We start from the raw sequence: 13,181 nt of genomic DNA, 5'->3' as shown, positions 1-13,181 counted from the left end.
AGAAAGACGCCTGGTTTGCCACACACGAAAATAGGTAGAAATCGTTTCCAGCGTATTATGAGGGACTATTTTCTTATCTCCCTCTGAAGCCTCGGAGTCTCTCTGTTGACATTTGTCGTCAGTCATTGGATGAAGGTATAGTCTTGTGCATGGGAACATTTGTCAACTGCTAGCTGCCTGTATGAAGAAGACGTGATTTGTTGCTGAGTAAAAACTCCATCTTGCTTTCTTTTTTGTCATCACTGTAGTCATCTGAAAGCTATTTATTATTAACTATAGGTCAGTGACGTAGTGTGGGACAATGCCATATCGTCCGACTGAGCACCTGCACCAACGATAATACTACAAATAGGATGTAACATAGATTAAAAAAAAACACTAAACTCTGTTCAATTTATCAGTGGCACAGCAGGATTCTGCTGAAGTGCTTAATGTTGAAGAAAAAAAAAACAGGAAGGGACTTTTTGTTTAGGAGGCCTCACTGGCGCAGTCCAATACCCGTGCTACTAAGACTGCCTAGGTCTTTATCTTTCGGCTTTTTTTTTTTTCACTCTAAACTGTAACGTTAATTTGTCTCACTTTTGAAGGTTATTTTTCATTATTGCTTTATTCCTTTGTCAATATGTTCATATCTTTCTGTACACTGTGTTCTGTCTTTTACTGTAGGTCAAAGTCTAATTATCAATAAAGTCCAGGGGGCAGATATGTGCATCATTTGCATAAAGTGTTTGTAGTTTAGGAGAAACATTTTTTGTTTTTGCCAAAACGTATATTAAATGCATTGAGGGAGATCTTTGCATTGCACAGTCCAAACATTTTGTTGAAGCAGTGTTTTGTAGTGAGAATAGGGTGCTGCTGACTGATGTGCTGAAACCAGATTTGGTTGGCTCCAGTACTGCTGCACTCAAGTCACAGAGCCCACTTCACTCTTTTGGAACTCAAGATGAAGAGTTAGATGGATCAGAGAGCCCAAATTCTCTGGAAACTAACCACGGGAGAGGGACATGTTCAATGATATATCATTGGCCCGTCCGGTGGTGATCCAACACCCAGGTTAAGGTCCAGTACCACAGGTTTGGTGTCTACAAGATGGGGGAGGCAAAGATTGGAGGACCCAAGTGTCCAACCCTTTTAATCCAAATTCCCACAGAATCTGCAATCAGCCATATACACTGTACAACTGACATGTTGCAGGAATTAAAATCAGCTGATATAAAATGCAATGTAGGCTCCCAAATTCCAGTGGAGATGGCAGCATGCAGCTTCTTCACCAACTGCTGACACCAGTCCCTGCACTGCTGGTACAGATCCGCCAAGAATGGTCAGTTCTTCAAGATCACCATGAAGGATCTGAGGAGGACACCAAAAGGGTTTCACAACGTAACCAGCAAGGAACTTGCGTCTTAAAGCCCGGATGTAAAGACCCAAAAAATGAAGTTAATCCGGTAGTTTAAATTAGTACATAGTCGGGAAAATGTCAGTATGGCATAGCTGGGACACTCAGGCCGGCCGTCCAGGCCCACGCCAGTGTTTGCTTGATGCGGTGTAATAGCTAATAGGCACAACCACCCCGTCCCCAAACCGCTCCCACAACCTGCTTATCTATTTTTAGTTTTTTAGAAAGCTCTTTTAGGCTCTGTGTTAAAACAGCGCTTTCTCCCTACATTTTTTCCTATTGATCCTTCTTGGATCAGTAAAATAAAAATAGTTATTTGTAAAAAAAAAAATGTGTTCTTTAGTAGGTGTGCCCAGGTATGGTGATTGGTGAATGCATACAAGCACACCACGTACTAAATGAAAACGCAAAAGTGGAGAAGGTAGTTTTGAGAGAGAATCTTGGGATGTACTTTAGTGGAGCCAGCTAAAGAGAAAAGAAGGTAGTGGCAGGGAAAGGTGACATAGAAGAGCAAGAATGACGTGATAGGGCGGAGTGAAGGACAAAGAAGGTGCATAGTAGTGGTAAGAGTAGGAAAGAGACAGATTAGAATAGTGAAGTGAGGAGCCTGAAGGGGATAAGGATGAAGGATAGCTAGGATAGAAGAAGGTGGAGGAAAAGGCTAAGCTATGGCAAGAATAGGTAGGCAGAACATTGGAAAGATTTGAGGTGAGAAAAAGTCAGAGTTCTAGGAGAAACAATAGAAAATGTGAAAGGGAGTGGGTCCTGGCTAACATACAACAGTGAGCTATTAACTGTCATTTTAGAGCTTCATGCAAACTGCAAGGTAAACATTGTAGCATTATGTTTCCCCCCCCAGTCTTTGTTTGATTTTTTTTTTTAGATTGGAGTTAGGGCTATGTTTGTGGTCACTCAATATGGTGGTTGGGGTGGGTGCACATTCTGAACATTGTACCCTTAGTGGATAGAATTTACTAATACTGAACCTTACCCCTGTGCTTTGGGCAATAACGGTTGTTAAAGGCACTATTTATTCCTTGCCTTCTTCAAGGCCCTCAAACAGTGTCTGTTTCAGTGCCTTCAGCAACCACTATGGCACACAGAGGAAGCAGGCAGTAAGGCTGTATTTTTAGCAGTCCTGTTGTCCAAAGGGGAGCTGTTGGAGATATATTGCGGTAATGCACAAGATATATGTATTTGTACTGAAATTTGGGATTATTGCACCACATCTTAAACGTTGTACTTTGACTATTGACAGGCTTCTTTCATATTGGTAAGGACAGCATCGGCATGATGAATACGGTAGGACAATTAAATACAGGGTCATTCCATGCACGGCCACTAGAAGAGAAACTACAGATAAAGAGATTAGGACCTTATCGTCCGGACCTACAACTGAAACAAGTTATCCAGGACAGAGGAAAATCTTACAAATGTACATTCTCAAACACCTGGTACACAAACGCTGATTGGCTTACATGGTGCCCTTCAAGAAACAAACTGTTCTGCTTCCCCTGCTTGCTGTTTAATGATGACTTTCCTTGCACAAGAGAAGGAGTGAAAGACATGAAGCATCTGTCTGAAAAAGTAAAGAAGCATGCACACACAAGAAAGCATATGGAAAACGTGATGAGACTGGGAATGTTGGGAGACGCACCGATTGAGCAGCACATAAACAATGCATATCATCAAACAAAACAGAAACACAATAAAACAGTTGATAGAAACAGACACATGCTATGAAAAATAATTGATTGCATTTGTTTCTGTGGTGCTTTCGAACCGGCATTGTGAGGCCATGATGAATAAGAAGGTTCCACAAATCCTGGAATATTCTTAGGCTTTGTGGATTTAGTAGCAAGCATAGACAAGGAAATGGAAGCACATGCTACAGTCTTTAAGGGCACCTCTAAAATGATACAAAATTAACTCCTTGAGTGTATGCTAGAAATTATCAGAAGCCATATTGTCCAAGAGTTGCAAAACACAGACTTTGTGGCTATTCAGGCTGATGACACCACTGATGTGGCCACACAAACACAGTCCGTATTAGTCTTTCGGTACCTGGACAATGGCTATAATGTTGTGGAGAGGTTCTATGGTTTCACTCATTTAAGAGACTCTCCTGCAGAAACCATTACTGCAGCTATACTGCATCAACTGAACTTCATTTTGCCAGAGGTGCATCACAAAAAAAATCTTATTGCACAAAGCTATGATGGTGCGTCCGTAATGAGTGGAAGCCATGGTGGAGTACAGAAAAGAATTAGAGATGTGTCCCCGTATGCTCATTATGTGCACTGTTACACCCACCAACTAAATCTTATTATGCAACAGGCAGTATCAAAGATCTCCAAGACACAAATTTTCTTTCAGGGTGTAGAAGGCATGGCAGCATTTATCTCACGTTCCCCAAAAAGAACCAAAGCGCTTAAGGAGATTGTGGACAAAAGGGTTTGAAGGGGAGCCTCAACTCGTTAGAACTATAACATACGTTCAGTCCAACTAATATTTCAATATAGGGAGGACCTTGTGAAATGTTTTGAAGCCATAGAAGCCAATGAAACCTTTGATTTCAAAACTCATAGTGAAGCCCATGGCTTTGCTAGAACACTAAAAGATAGAGAGTTTCACTTCTTTCTGTTTTTATTTCAAAATATAATATCAGCTGTTGAGATTTTATACAATCAGTTACAAGGACGAGACATAGATACTGTCTCTGTGAAAAGATATACCGCTGAGTTGGTCGAAAGCATAAGCAAAATGAGAGATGAGGTTGACAATTTAGACAGCCAACTGCCAGAGGCTTCAACTTTTTCAAACCAGAGGAAAAACATCACCACTCTGGTCCGAAATGCAAAAGAGATATGTGACATTGTAATTGTGCATGCACAAGAACGTTTTGCTTTCACAAAACATCATGGGCCTCATTTATGAAAAGTGACGCATCGCTGCGTGAAAACAGCGATGCGTCACTTTTCACTGCGCCCTCCTTGCGACACCAATGATGCGTCAAGTATAACGCATCATGGCGCAAGGAGTTACTGATTCGTCAGTATTTCTGACATATCTGTATGGCGCAAAAGTGACGCATTGCTGGAGTGTGTCACAAAAGTGACGCAACTCCAGCAATGTGTCCTTTCATATGGGGCAAGCCTCATGTGAAAGGGCCTGTGTCAGTCTTAAGCCTGCTATGAGGCAGGAGTAAGAAATTGACGCATTTGTGTCCTAGAAGTAGCGCAGTGAAATCTTATAGATTTCACTGCGTCACTTTCATGACCCTTTCTTGCGTCAAAACGCCTCCCTTGCATACATTATACCTGGTGTAGGTATAATGTGGTGCAGGGGTTTACATAGTGACGCATCTGCCTAGATGCGTCACTTTGTAAATATGGCGCAACAAGGCGCATTTTTTACGCCACTGGTGTGTAAAAAAAAGTGACGCACCGGCGGCGTAAAAGTCACGCACAGCCTCATAAATGAGACCCTTGGAGAGTGCAGCATTATTGGAAAGTAAACACTTTGCAAAATATGATGAATCCTTCCCTCAGCATGCTCTGCATGAGGCTGTGGAAGCTTATTGGATGCTCAACCAAGAGGACCTGAAAACTGAGTTGACTGTACTGTACTCAATGTCTGTGTACCAGAAGGCTAAAGATGCCAGGTCTTTGCTGTCTTTAATTTATGAACTTAATATGGAAAAGACATTTACAGAGTCTGTGGCTTTACTAAAAAATGTCATTACCACTCCTATGACAACATCATGGGCAGAACAATCTTTTTCCGTCTTAAAGAGGATTAAGACATTCCTGAGGAACACCATGCTTCAGGAAAGACTCAGGGCCATAAGTAGGTAAATACTATTTACAGATTCTAAAATACTGAATTTTACAGATTCTGTATTTTAGAATTGGTAAATAATATGTAGGTATTGATTCGGTAAATTTTACCGAATCGCTAAAATGCGGTAATTACCAATTCGGTATTTACCGATTCTGTAATTCCCATTCATTCATTCATTCAGCCTCCGTGTCTTTAATTAAATCCAGATTCTCTAGTCATGGTAATAGGAGAATCGCAATTTCATTACAAGAACGGAGGATACATTATGCATGTTGGTAGCTTTGTAAGACTACATCAGACATATGTTCTATAGGCTTACAGTAATGTCGAGCAAACGTGCTAGCATTCGACCAATCAGCAGCTTTAAGAATATCGTCCAACTTACCACCAGACCAAAGGGATTTGCTGACCATGGCACCTCTAAGAGAGTGAGCCTGATGTTTAAGTAAATCGATGCCTGCTAAGCTCATAACAGTTTTAACCCATCTAGCAATGGAGGTAAAAAAAATAGCTTTATGTGGTCTAACAAAGGAAATAAGTAACTGTTTGACATCAGGGGGTCGAAGAACAGACATTCTGTGATCGTACTCTCTTAAACAATCAACCAAACAAAGTTTAGGGCAGGAGTCAAAGCGAGGATAGAAAATTGAATAGGATATAGTCTTAGTTCTTCTATAAATTTCAAATTTCACACCAAACATGTTATTGGACTTATTAGAAATCTCTAAAGCTTTGACATCGGAAACTCTTCGACAGGAAATTAGACATAAAAGAGTAGCAAGTTTGATTGAGAGGTGTTTTCTGTTTAGGAAAGGGTTATTAGGCCAACTAGTGAAAAGGTCTAAAATTAATTTAACATCCCAAAGAGAATCCTATTTTGGTTTTGGGGGCCTTCTTAGACGGATGCTCCTCATAACTCTACAAATGATAACATTTTTACCTACCGTTTTACCGTTCACAAGAGTATGACCGGCAGAGATAGCTGATCTATAGCAATTGATGGTTCTATAGCTAAGACCTCTATCAAGTTGTTCACAGAGGAAATTATCTATGTCAACAATGGATGCCTTAAGGGAATCCAGGTTCCTTTCCAGACACCAATGAACCCAGGTTCTCCAAATGTTGTTGCATCTGTAGTGGGTGCCTGGAGACCATGATTCTGAGAGGAGAGCTGAAGCTGTAGACGAAAGTCCTGAGATCTTGTTCAATCTCCTGACACTCTCCAAGCAAGAAGGTTCAAACTCCCTGTCTGGATTAGAGCGTGAATTCCGCCATCTACATCTGTTAGTAGATGATCCAAGGAAAGGATTAGGAAGGGGGTGTCGCAAGCCAGTTCCAGAGCCGTTGGGAACCAAGCCTGAGAAGGCCAGAAGGGAGTTACTAGAACAAGGAAGCATTGTTCAAGTCTCACTTTCTGTAAACCCTTTGGATCATGGCAAAGGGGGGAAAGGCATAGGCCCTTAGATCCTACCAGGATTGGGGAAAGGCGTTCACAGCTAGAGCTCCGGGATCGGTCATCCAGCTGAAGTATTTTTCCAGTTGATATGTTAGTCTGCTTGCGAAAAGATCTATTTCGAAGGGACCCCAAACCTTGTTCAGACAGTTGAAAATGGAAACATTGAATCTCAAATCGCTGTGGTCTAGAAGGAATCTGGAGTTCCAATCCACCCTAGATGTTGGTTTTTCCTGAAAGGTATTCTGCTTTCATTGTGATTTTGTGTTCTAGACAGAACATCCAAAGTTTTTTGGCCTAATTCGAGAGGTCCGTAATTTTGTGCTACCTAGGCGATATATATAGGCTACTGCAGACGTGCTGTCCATCTTTAAGATGACCGACCTCCCTTGAAGAGAGTGTTTGAAGCTCATCAGAGCATAAAGACCAGCTATGAGTTCCAAGTAATTTATGTGTTGAGAGGACGCTTCCAGAGACCACACTCCACCTGTGTTCTGATCAAGAAGGCAAGCTCCCCAGCCATGCAGGCTGGCATCTGATTTCAAAACGAATTCGGGTTTCGAACAAAAAATCGCTTTTCCGTTCCACTCTTCCAAGTTTTCCAGCCACCAAATCAATTCCAACTTGGCTTCTTGGTCTAGAGAGACGCGATCTTCGTACCAAAGACCAGATCTTAGGGCTCTCGCTTTCACTCATTGGAGGGCTCGATAATTCAGAGGACCGGGAAAAATTGCTTGGATAGAGGAGGAGAGAAGACCGAGAAGTCTGGCCAGTTCCCTGAAGGGAAAGTATTCTTGTTTCAGGACATGATGAATTTATTTCTTGATTTTGGTAAACTTCTTGGAAGGAAGAAGGAGGAGAGATTTGGATGTGTCCACAGTGAATCCCAAAAATTCCATGGATCTGGAAGGAGTCAAGACCGATTTTTCCCTGTTGATGATGAAGCCCAGACTTTCGAGAAGGTTCATAACTGTCTTTAGATCCTGAGATATTTGGGAAAGTTCCTGTGACATAATTAGAATGTTGTCTAGATAGCCGATCAAACGGATTCCTCTTTCGTTTAGGAATGAGGCGATTGGTCTCATAACCTTGTTAAAGCACCAAGGGGCGGAAGAAAGGCCGAACTGAAGGGCTTTGAACTGGTATAATCGATCCTTCCAAATTAATTGGAGAAAGGGTTGATGGATTTCGGCAATAGGGATGGTGAAATAGGCATCCTTCAGGTCTAGCTTTACTAGCCAGTCTCCTTCTAAAAGAAGATCTCTTACGAGAATGAATTCCTTCCATTTTGAAGTGTCTGTCCAACAAAAATGTGTTGAGATGTTTTAAGTTATAACGGGTCTCCAACCTTTGTCTTTTTTCTCTACCAGGAAGAGGGTGCTTATGAATCTGAGTTCTTCCAGAGAGACTTCTATGATCGCACCTTTCTTGAGCATGGAGGAGATCTCCTCTTCTATTATTTTTTGCTGCCCCGAAGGAATAGGAAAATTCTTTGGAAGAGAGGATTGGATAGGGGTTTCTGTAAAGTTTATTCTGAAACGCTTGACGGTGTACAAGACCCATGGATCTTGAGTGACCATTTTCCAATTCTGAAAAAAGAATTTGAGTCTACCTCCCACCTCTTGGGGGAAGAAAGAGGGGAAGGAGGGGCAAGAATACTCACTTGGTGTGATGTCAGTGGAGGATTGACCGCGGGATCTAAATCCTCTTGAACGCATGCCTCGTCCTCTCTGGGGATAGAACTTCGAGTTGTTGAATTGCTGAAAGCCTCTACTGAAACCACGTGATCTTGAGGAGGGCCTTTGGTTAAATCGGCTGGAAGAGAGGCCCCTACTTCCAGCTCGGCCAAAAAGGTTATTATTAAAAACCTTGCGCATGTTTTGTTGGGCTTTATCCAAAGCGGTAAAAGTTGCAACGTACTTGCCGAGACATTTTATGAGATCCGCGCCAAACAGTAACCCTTTAGGATTCTGAGAGGTCTCCTTGTCAGTCATGTCAGAGAGTTTAGGGTTTATTTTGGTTAAGACAACTCTACGTCTTTTAGCATTTAAGCTGGCATTAGCATTTCCAAGGAGGATTAAGGCCCTCTGACTCCAGCCTCTGATTAAGTTAGTATTAAGGGGAGTGCCATTAATATGGCTCTCTTCAGCTGCGTCAATAATTCTAGCTAATGGGCCTAGGATGTCTAGAAAACGATCCTGACATCCTTTAAGGGATCTCTCGATGCCTTTGCGTGGATGTCGGCCAAGTTTGAAAAGAAATGTGATAAATTCTGGGAATAAATTAGGAATTTGTCTTCAATTGAAGGTCTGGAGCACTCAGCTCTGAGAATAGTATTACGTTCTAGTGGGTACCTCAACCATTTACTGATAAACTTATCCATGTGGTCCTGAGGCCACCATTTAGAACCTCTAGGATGTTTAAGGATTAGGGGAGAGAACATTTCTTGTCCCAGAGGGTCAAGAATGGTATCCTTTGAGGAAGAGGAGGGTTCAGGGGGATTAAAAAGGTCTTCCTTATAGTCCTCGTTCAAGTAAAGGATATATTCGTCGGGGGTATCCGACGAATTATCATTCCTGAATTCATTTTCTCCCATAAGGTCTTGAGGACTTAAATTTTTTGTGCCGCTAAGGACAACCGGATATTGTGTGCCACGAGGGACACCTTGATAAGTTGTGCTGCGAGGGACACCCATGGGTTTCGAGGTGCGAGGACCTCCAATTGTATTTGAGGTGCAAAGACCTCTTGGATTCTGTGAGGTGCTAGGACCTCCCATAGTGCTCCTAGGGGCTAAATGTTCAAGGTTTTTAGCTTTTTTTGATCTCTTAACCCTAAAGTTTTCAACATTGAGAGTTTCTGGGAACATATCCTTATCAAATGTGAATGACCTTTTAGAGAACATGACCTTTTTTAGAGTATCAAACATACAGGATTGCATTTCGCTATGTAAAAGTTTTTTAAAACTTTTGTTTTCAATATTGGCAGTAGGGGCAGAAGCACCCTCAGAGTCTGAGTCAGACATGGCTGGTATTATCGTTATTATAATGAATAACAGGGACAAAGAGGGCTATAGTCCCAAAATGAGGTTAGACTCTCAATAAGATATTTTTCAGGAAAAAGAGGTTTTTCTTTACTTTATATTATTATTTTGTACACTAGGAAATAAATGTATTAAATTAATCTACAAGGATAAAATTAACACTTGCGAGTCGAGGCAGGAGGCAACAGCTGATCCCGAAGACTGAGTAACGGACTCGATATTGCTCACGATCAGCTGAGCTCTCCATTGCCATAGTAACCGGTGTCTTGCGTTGGGAAAAGCAGAAAAGAGACGCTCGTTCCGAAGGGGAAGAAAAAGGACCTTGGTAACGCGAGTACGCGATGTCGCGGTTGCCAAGGTTCACTCCTCTAATTTGCTAGCGTTACACAGCCGGGCTCAAGGAGTGGTGTGTAGCACGAAGAAATGGGGGCATCAAACTCCGTTTTCAAGGAGTTTCAAAAAGAAAAATTGATGCGATCAGCTCGCGAAGCGGGCAGAGGGAGAGGGATAAATATAAGAAGTGGGAAGTGGCAGACAACTTGAAGATCGGTAAGATTGAGGAAAATAAGTTGAAAAATGGGCAATACTTACACTTGCTGAAAAGGAAAACCGTTCGGAAAAAACACAATACACATAATAAACAATGTGAATAATCATAAAACTAGGCACAATAATGTAGGCCATAAGGGAAGACAGAAGGGAGATTTCCATAAATTGGAAATCGGTGTGGAGGCAGGGTGGGAAGGAAGGGGTGAAAATAGCCCAACAACTTCAAATATTGTTAATAGAAAACAAAGATAATGAAAGAAAGGAAGACAATTATCTGCTCAGAGCCGCATTTAAAAGAGGCAGATTCATGTTGGCTCATGCCCTTAATCTATTCTGAATGTTCTTTTATGGAACCTTTTTACTATGATGTATGTGGCTGCTTAGAGACTGCATTAGAAGATTATGCATAATGTAGCCTCTGTTCTTGTAATGAAATCAAACATACATTGGCTTCTACTAAATGTTTTACTTAAGGTGTTGTTGAAGTTAGAGGGCGGGCCTTCATCCAAGTGTCTGCAGCTATTCAGGTCAAATGTAAGATCTTTATTTCCATTAGGCTCTTGGGTTATAGCAACAGCAGGTAGGAACTTTCAGGGGTGCATCCTCCCTCCACCTGTCCCCTTCTCCTAGCGTCCACACCCCACTGCACACCAACATTCTGTTTCATCATTCACTCTCAGTATTCCTGAAAAAAGCTTACACATACAGGGAATGAGAACATAAAGGATACTCCAGGGGGCTTGTTTATGAGAGCCCTGCGTCCCTTTTGCAACATATAAAGTGATACGTGCATGACACAGGGCTCTCAATTCGCTTTATAGAGCCACACAAAGCCACCCTACATGGCTTTGAGTGCCCTCATAAATCTTGAGTAAGGAAAAGCAGCACAAATCACTGCATCATCTTACTCTGCTGCTGGGAGGCATTCCGTGGGCGTTGCGGGGGATTTCTCTATGCAACACCCATGGATTTTGACACTGCCCTAGATTTCCAAAAGCATGTAAACCTGGGGAAGTGTCAAATCTGTCCACCTCCCAAGGTGAGGGGTAACAAGGAGAAATATGTGTACTTCTCCTGCGTTTTACCTGTTTCTGTGTGTGCTGCATTCTTGAGGCAGGTATTATCTTGGCGAAATGTATTAATTCTCTATACGTTTCGCTCATTGTATAGCAATAATACCATGAGTGAAATCTAAAGAAAAAAAGTGAACGAGCATACAACTTTGTGCTCGAAGCACATTCTTGCTTAACACAACGTGTGCTAGATGTTATGCGCTGACCTCTACCCCATGGTGCAAAGGTGTGTGTGCAGTTAGGTAGCATATTTGTTTACCAATGATGGGGAAGGAAGCAGCAAGAGGCCATATTTAACAAAAAATGACTTTGCTCTGTTCTTCTCACTAGTGCAACGCAGCACAGCAAAATTGCTGCCTTGCGTTGTGCTATAATTTAGTAAATGTACCCCATGTTCATTTTAGTTTGGGTGTGTATGTACATTGATTGATGAGATAACAGACACGAAATACAAACGCACGGTTCCAAAACAGGATGAGGGAAACCATGCTCACTTTGCCGAGCTGTCATATGTAGAAATAAAGCACTAACTCAGAGGAAAATCCGATTAAATGAATTCTCTTTATGAGCTGCAGATGCATATAACATATGCTCTGATGTGGGATTGTGATAGAACATCCAGTCATGATAAGGCCCCAGAAATATATAACATTTTTCAGACATATAACCAAATTTTAAAGAAAGGTAAAAACAGGATTGCATGTAATAATTTCTATATATTGTTATTCTAACAAAAAATTATTGGTTTTGAGTTGGAGATTCGTGGGAATTCTGTTGCAGGCATTTAAGGTGAACGCTGAATATGACAGTGTCTAGATAACAGCTGAGCTCCTAAAACTTTTAGGCCAAAGTCCAGCTTTGATTCATAGCAGAGTTTGTTTAGCAAATAAATCGTCGCTTCGTGGCAGAGTTTGTCTAGCAGATAAATCGTGTAAACACATAATATCCAAGAGAGCAGGTCAATTACAGGATGTCAATTCAATTCAATAAACTTTATTCGGCTATATTTCATAGCCATAAAAGTACATAAAATCACAGTAAAATTTACAGAGATCAAACATTAATGAAATATATGAGAGATGAACAGGCTTCATAAGTTTGTAAATACATAAAAAAAGAAAAAATCATGTTATCATAGTTTTACGCAAATAGAATACACTTTTGAGATATGTAACAACAGAGGAGACTGTAAAAATGTCCTCCAGGGTCTGTATGGCCAAAAAGGCAGGACGACAGGATCTCAAATTCATATATTTTAAGATAGGCACTATCCATCTCTTTCTAGATATCAGATAAAATCTGCAAAAAAATAAAATATGTATATCTGATTGGTCAGAGGTATTGTCACAGGAACATTTAGGCAAGACCCTTGCCCAGTCATTCATGGCTGGGAGACTTAGTAATCTGAATAAAATTCCAAACCTAAATCTAATTAATAAAAACCTTTCATGCTCTTTCATGTGTAGATTTAGATAGGGCTGAATAGACTTTGCATTGGTAACCAACTGATGAGAGATCACGTTTTTTTTGTCATTTCACCTGTTTGTCTAAGACTAAGGAAGAAATTTAAACACAAAGACTTTAAACTCTTTCTAGTGATCCTAGACATAGTTTCAGGCTCGTCGAAAAACTCGGGATGTTTAAAGTTCTTACAAACTAATTTAATGTAGCAAAACCATTTTATCCTTTTTGCCCCGTCTAATTTTAGCGCATCTCCCAATATGAGTCTGTTTAAATAACATTTCTCGTTGGTCCATACACGATGCCATAATAGAATCGGTTGAGTTCTAATTAAATCTTCCAGAAATGGAATTCCCAGTTCTGTGT

Source organism: Lissotriton helveticus, chromosome 9 (assembly GCF_964261635.1).
Source record: "Lissotriton helveticus chromosome 9, aLisHel1.1, whole genome shotgun sequence".
Lineage (NCBI taxonomy): Eukaryota > Metazoa > Chordata > Amphibia > Caudata > Salamandridae > Lissotriton > Lissotriton helveticus.
Note: the sequence above shows the minus strand (reverse complement) of the source record.